Source organism: Anolis sagrei, chromosome 5, assembly GCF_037176765.1.
Source record: "Anolis sagrei isolate rAnoSag1 chromosome 5, rAnoSag1.mat, whole genome shotgun sequence".
Classification (NCBI taxonomy): domain Eukaryota; kingdom Metazoa; phylum Chordata; class Lepidosauria; order Squamata; family Dactyloidae; genus Anolis; species Anolis sagrei.
Genome location: NC_090025.1, coordinates 101,052,635 through 101,060,284, shown reverse-complemented (window position 1 = coordinate 101,060,284; position 7,650 = coordinate 101,052,635).

Below are 7,650 nucleotides of genomic sequence, written 5' to 3'. Positions count from 1 at the left end.
AGAAGACTAAACCCCAAGTCAATCATTAATTCATATTACTATTTTTGAGCTTTGCTAGAGTGATTTAGGTACAATACTTCCTCTTGATTATAAATGGAATTATTTGATTTAAAAGCAAACACTCAATACTGCCTCAAAACACACACACCACTGTTTCATTTCTTCCCATTGCAGATTGTTGAAGTTTCTGGTTGTAGTATGTTTTTCTTAAGATACACAAAACTGGTTTCTGGTTCAACAATGTAAAGAGTGACTTTATGTGCATGTATTTGTGTATGAGATTAACAAACAAACCAACAATGCTTTCCCTAACCCTTTTCATGCATCCCAGAGGATGCTGCTAATTAGTATATTTATTGAAGCAATTAACAAACATAACTTGGAACTATATATCAAGAGCAAATCATTCCAGCTTTTGCTTGTGTTGTGTTTTGCCAAGTCCCAGTTTAACTAATAACACAATATTTAAACAAATCTTGAGCATACCATATAAACAGTCCAGATCTAAGTCCTTGGAGCTTAGTGTTAAAGCAGAAACCAAATACCGTAGTCATGCCAAGAGAGTTCCAGAGTCAACATAGCTCATCGGGCCAAAGTTAAAGACAAGATCCAAACACAAAAGTCAAGATACAGTCCAGAGATCACACAGCTGAATAATCCAAAGCATGCAAAGTTTCACCATAAAGTGAGATATTGCCTCCAGCAACAGGACTGCAGACTTGATAACCTATTATTCTATGTTCTCAGGTGTTGCTTGTGAAAAGTCCGTTTTTCTGCTAATCATGCAAACTTCTGATTAGCAGCATAGTCCCATCTAAATTCTAAATTGTAAAAGGGATGGCGCACTTAACTCAATGGTTCTCAACCTGTGGGTCCCCAGATGTTTAGGCTTTCAACTCCCAGAAATCCTAACAGCTGGTAAACTGGCTGGGATTTCTGGGAGTTGTAGGCCAAAACACCTGGGGACCAAAAGGTTGAGAACCACTGACTCTTCCTCAGAGTGCTCTGATGTGTTGTTTGCTCCTCCTGCTATAGTGGGCGGGATTACCATGGATTGTGGTGAATCCGGTGTGGGGAATCCATAGCCTTGCACATTGCGTTGCCTGCATTGTCCCTTTCCTCATCCCTTGGGGGGAAGCACCACTACCCGGCTTCCTCCCATGTTGCTGGCACTGCCTCCTGCAACACTTGGACCTCACTTCAGTCATGGAGTCCTCTTGAAGTAGATTGATGTTATGTGATGGGATCCAGCGGGCTCTGTGTCTGAAGAGAGATCCAAGTTTGTAGGATGGGCAACTTTGCCCGTCTGATGAGGTCCTAAGACAGGCTGGGAGGGCAGCTTATCTCCAAATCTAACACTAGCCCCTCTAACAACCCCTTGTCTTTACTGTCAGCTGTCCAGGAGAGCTTCTTTGGAGCATGCTATTTACTGTAGTGGTTCCTAGAATTTGGAATATTCTTTGTTCTGGTATTAGGCATGATAAAAAAACAAACAAACCCTAAATTGTAGGCCCATGATGATGACAAGGTTATTTCTGCAAGCCACGTAAAGACAAAGCTGTAATTTAGTCTATGGTATGTTTTACCAAGACTGTAGATATTGTATATCATTTTATGTATTACTAGCTGTACCCACCATGCATTGCTGTGGCCAACCTTATCTCCCTCTTTCTCTCCTTCCTTCGCTCTTTTTCTTTCCCTATTTTTCTTCTTTCTTCCATCTCTACCTGTTTCTTTCCTCTCTTTCTTTGCTCTTTGGTTACATCCTTCCTTCTCTTCTTCCTTCCTTCCTTCCCTATCTTTTGTTCCTTCCCTCCTTCCTTCCCTCTCTTTTTCCTTTCACCTTTTTATTTCCTTCTCTCCTTCCTTGCTTCTCTACCTTTCTTTCTTTCCTTCCTTCTTTCCCTCACTCCTTCTTCCTTCCTTCCTCCTTTCCTTCATTCCTTCTCTCTTTCCCTCTTTCTCTCGTTACTTCTTGAGTGTCCCTTCCATTTAATATTGTATTTATATCTTACATAGAAAGAAGGAAAGGAAGAAGGAATGAAGGAGGGACAGGAAGGAAGAAAAAAGGAAGGGAGGGAGGGAATGAGGGAAAGAAGGGAAGGAAGGAAAAGAAAGAAGGAGGGACAGGAAGGAAGGAAGAGAAGGAAGGCGAAGGAGGGAAGAAGGAAGGAAGGAAGGAGGGACAGGAAGGAAAAAGGAAGGGAGGGAGGGAAGGAGGGAAAGAAGGGAAGGAAGGAAAAGAAGGAATGAGGGACAGGAAGGGAAGGAGGGAAAGAAGGAAAGGAAGGAGAAGGAAGAAAATGAAAGAAAGGGAGGAAGGAAGGAGATGGAGGAAAGAAGCGAAGGGAGTGAGTGAGAGAGAAGGAAGGTCAAGCACCATTGACCTTCCTCCTCTCCTCCTCCCCTTCTTCCTTGCCTGGGGGCTCCGCTGCCGCCGCTCCCACTCATCCACCCCTTTCTCTTCCAACAGGGAAAGGAGGAGGAGGAGACCGCCCTCCTGACATAGCAGGGAAAGAGAAGGGGCTCCATGCAGCAAGCCTCCACCTCCACTCCCCGTGGCGAGGAAGGGGCATGGCCATGGGTCTCTTTCTGGCTATGCAGTTTCTCCTTTGTAGGCATGCAGTTTAGAAGTCCTTTCTGCTTTTTGTTTTCGGGTTTTTTTTTAGTGAAGGACATACATTGGCCTGATAGCTGTATTGTGTCCAAATTTGGTGCCAATTCCCTATATAAATAAAAACATCACATTTTTATTTATATAGATTTTATAGTTGTATATTGGTTGTACAGCATTCTGAAATCATTATATGTAAGTCAGATATAAATAATTGTAAACAAACACAATTACGTCTGTAGTCTTGTTGGATCTTGTAGAGGTTTCCTAGTTTTTGTTGTGTGCAGAACTTTGAAGTGAAACCCAGCAATGTGAATTGTGACCGGAAACAGGAAGCTAGAGAAGCTTTTAAAAACCTAATATACATTCTGAACAATCTGTACAAGAGTAAGAAAGAGAGAGGACCAAAGAAAAATGTAGCTTAAGGTTTGCTCATGAATCAGATGGGATAGATTGCTTTCTCCTTGTGAGAACATTCCCAAACCTGACATGGTATCTATGCCACATTAAGTGAGTGCTGACAGGTCCCTGAACAGATTCTTTCCATGAGTAATTAGCCTTTCCAGAAGCATGAATGGGCTAGTTTCCAATCAAGAGAGTAAATTTTAGCTGACAAATTAGACAGGCTCCCTAAGGCAAAGTAATGCAACTTTGCCATCCACACTTAAAACATGATTTATAATGCATTTCTATTTTCTGGGCACTCCTTTTCTCAGGAATGAAGTCTGAACTGTATTTAGAAATGATCATATAGTCTTTCATGTCCCTTTGTTTGGTTCTTAACAACATTTAATAACTTTTTAAAAAACCAAATTTTGACATACTTTATTCTAGTATATCTACTAATCACTAGTAAATATTGTCATCCCACTATTAACCCCAATTCCAGGTGATCTGCAGTTTAGTAGATGTTTCTAAATCCTAAACAACTAATTGATAAATTGGATATTCTTTTTAGATCTAATTGCTCTTCCTTGGATATATTTCTAGTTAATATTGTTGATTTAGTGTAATTCATTTTCCATTCTTTATATATCTGAAACTTTCCTAAAAATTAATAGCAGCTGTCCTGCAATTGTTTTGGATTTGATAAGCATAATAAAACATGCAAATAAATTCACTTTATGCTAAATATTTTTAATGTTATGCCTTGAATTTCATTATTTTTCCTTATTAAATCTACTAAGAGTCCTATTACTAGAACAAAAAGGAGATAGTAGGCACCCTTATTGGGTTCCTCTAAATATTGGGAATTGTTTGGAATCCACACTATTTATACTTACTGTAGCTTTTGCATTTTCATATGACTGTTTTATAATTGCTATAAACCTATCTCCCTTATTTATTTCTTTTAAAAGTTCTATCAAGTAGTGGTGCTCAATATGAGCATGTCCAGTAAAAAAGAAACCTCTAAAAAGTAATTTTAATTGCTTTGGGAAATAACTTTGGCGATCCAAAGAACAGTGGGATTTTGTGGCAAAATGGAACAATGTAATATTGCCAATATCCAATGATGCAACTGCTGTAAATATAGCCCTCAACATATATCTATCCCTTAATACAGTTCCTCATGTTGTGGTGACCCCCAACCATAAAATTACTTTTGTTGCTACTTCATAACTGTAATTTTACTACTGTTATGAACTGTAATGTAAATATCTGATATGCAGGATGTATTTTCATTGACATGGACCACATTTGCCCCAATTCAAATACTGGTGGGGTTGGGGGAAGATTGATTTTGTCATTAGGGAGTTGTAGTTTCTGGGATTTATAGTTAACCTACAATCAAAGAGCATTCTGAACCCTATTAACAAAAGAATTGGGCCAAACATCCCAGACAAAACCCACATGACTAATAGAAAATACGGTGTTTTTTAAAAATATCTTTGGTGACCCCTCTAAAACAAAGTTCTGGAGAGACTTGTTTTGCATAGAATTACGGAAAAAATACACCCATGTCTGATCCCACAGCAAGCTGGCTTCAGGAAAGGCAAAAGCTGCACATCGCAAGTGCTGAACCTGACTCATCACATAGATGGCTTTGAAAGGCAACAGATCACAGGAGCTGTCTTCATAGACCTGTCCGCAGCTTATGATACTGTGAACCACTGCCTCCTCCTGAGAAAAATGTATAATATCACAAAGGACTACCACCTCACCCGCCTCATAGGAAACCTGCTACAAAACAGGGGCTTTTTTGTTGAGTTCCAGGGCCAGAGAAGCAGATGGCGGAAACAGAAGAACTGCCTGCCTCAGGGGAGCGTGCTTGCCCCATCCATGTTCAACATCTACACAAATGACCAGCCACTGCCAGAAGGGACAGAGAGCTTCATCTATGCTGATGATCGTGCCATTACTGCTCAAGCAGGGAGCTTTGAAATGGTTGAACAGAAGCTCTCCGAAGCTCTAGGTGCTCTTACTGCCTATTACAGGGAAAACCAGCTGATCCCTAATCCATCTAAAACACAGACATGTGCTTTTCATCACAAGAACAGACGAGCATCCCGAGCTCTGAGGATGACCTGGGAAGGAATCCCACTGGAGCATTGCAGCGCACCCAAATACCTGGGAGTCACTCTGGACCATGCTCTGACCTACAAGAAGTACTGCCTGAATATCAAGCAAAAAGTGGGTGCTAGAAACAATATCATATGAAAGATTACTGGACCAACCTGGGGATCACAACCAGACACAGTGAAGACATCCACCCTTGCGCTATGCTACTCTGCTGCTGAGTACGTATGCCCAGTGTGGAACACATCTCACCACACTAAAACAGTGGATGTGGCTCTTAATGAGACATGCCGCATTATCACGGGGTGTCTGCGCCCTACACCACTGGAGAAATTACACTGCTTAGCCGGTATTGCACCACCTGACATCCGGCGGGAAGTATTTATTTATTTACTTAATTTGTATACCGCTCTTCTCAGCCCTTAGGCAACTCAGAGCGGTTAACAACAAACAGCAGCAACAATTCAATGCTAGCATCATACAAACAATTTAAAAACAATTAACACAATAATACACTAAGCAATTACCATCAATAAACATCAATAAACAACTCATTAGCGTCTCATAACTAAAATAATAATCCAAGCTCGTCATCCGTAGTTCTGATTTCCTATAATTCATTATAATTCATTGCACTGCCTATTCAAATGCCTGTTCAAATAACCAGGTTTTCACTTTCTTCCGAAATGCCATTAATGAGGGAGCCGATCTAATGTCTGTGGGAAGGGCGTTCCACAGCTGAGAGGCCACCACTGAGAAGGCCCTGTCCCTTGTCCCCGCCAGCCGTGTCTGAGTTGCAGGCGGGATTGAGAGCAGGGCCTCCCCAGAAGATCTTAAAGTCCTAGTGGGTTTGTAGGCGGAGATGCGTTCGGATAGGTAACTTGAGCCAGAACCATTTAGGGCTTTATAGGCCAACACTAGCACTTTGAATTGTGCCCGGTAGCAAATTGGCAGCCAGTGGAGCTGGCGCAACAGAGGAGTTGTATGCTCCCTGAGTGCCGCTCCTGTTAGTATCATGGCTACCAAACGTTGAACCAGTTGAAGTTTCCGAGCAGTCTTCAAAGGCAACCCCACGTAGAGAGTGTTGCAGTAGTCTAAAAGTAGCAGCCAATAGTGAAAGGACCAAGGCAGTGACATCTCATCCCTTGTTTGGGCATCAGCCAGCATATCAACGACTTACATCAAGAAATAGTTTTCGAAGATCTACAGAGACACTCGCTGGAACACCTCAGCAAGCGAGAGTCCAAAAGTGGCAGGCTCAAACCCAGAGCCTCAATCAGTGGCTGATACCGAATGAGAGACTCCCCTCTGGGGACACAAAAAACTGGGCAACTTGGAAGGCGCTGAACAGACTGCGCTCTGGCACCACGAGATGCAGAGCCAACCTTCAGAAATGGGGCTACAAAGTGGAATCCACGACATGCGAGTGTGGAGAAGAGCAAACTACAGACCACCTGCTGCAATGCAACCTGAGCCCTGCCACATGCACAATGGAGGACCTTCTTGCGGCAACACCAGAAGCACTCCAAGTGGCCAGATACTGGTCAAAGGACATTTAATCAACTACCAAGCTTGCAAATTCTGTGTTTTGTCTGTTTGCTTGTTTGTTGTCAAAAACGTAATACAACTGTTCGGTTGCCTGACACGATAAATAAAATAACCCACGCTCTGGTTACATCCCGTTTAGACTACTGCAACGCTCTCTACATGGGGTTGCCTTTGAAGACAGCTCGGAAGCTCCAAATAGTCCAATGCTCGGCAGCCATGATTTTAACAGGAGCGGAATGCAGGGAGCATACAACCCCCCTGTTGTGCCAACTCCACTGGCTACCGATCTGCTACCGAGCTCAATTCCAAGTGCTGGCATTGGCCTTTAAAGCCCTAAACGGTTCCGGCCCAAGCTACCTATCCGACCGCATCTCTGCCTATGAACCCACCAGGACTTTGAGATCTTCCGGGGGACCCTGCTCTCGATCCCACCTGCTTCTCAAGCACGGCTGGCGGGGACGAGAGATAGGGCCTTCTCGGTGGTGGCTCCTCGGCTGTGGAATGCCCTTCCTACAGACATTAGACTGGCACCATCTCTAATGGTATTCCGCAAAAAAGTGAAGACCTGGCTGTTTGAGCAGGCGGTCAAATAATTAGTGCAATGATTGGTTAATGAACACTGGACTGGAACAATGGATGACGAATCTGGAACATGTTTTTGACGACGAGACGACAGTGAATGGGTATTGTAGTAACTGTTTATTAATTGTGTAATGTGTTAGGTTTTTATACTGTAGCACTGAATTTTTGCTGTTCGTATTTGTTGTAAACCGCTGTGAGTCGCCTTCGGGCTGAGAACAGCGGTATATAAGTAAGGTAAATAAATAAATAAATAAAAACCCCTCGTGACCCCCCCCCCCTCAGGGGTCCCGACCCCCAGGTTGAGAACCCCTGGCATAGAGTAAGAAGCGCCAGGGAATGCCTGCCCTCTGGAATAGAGTAGAAGAGGGTGAGGGAAGGCCAGGCCCGCT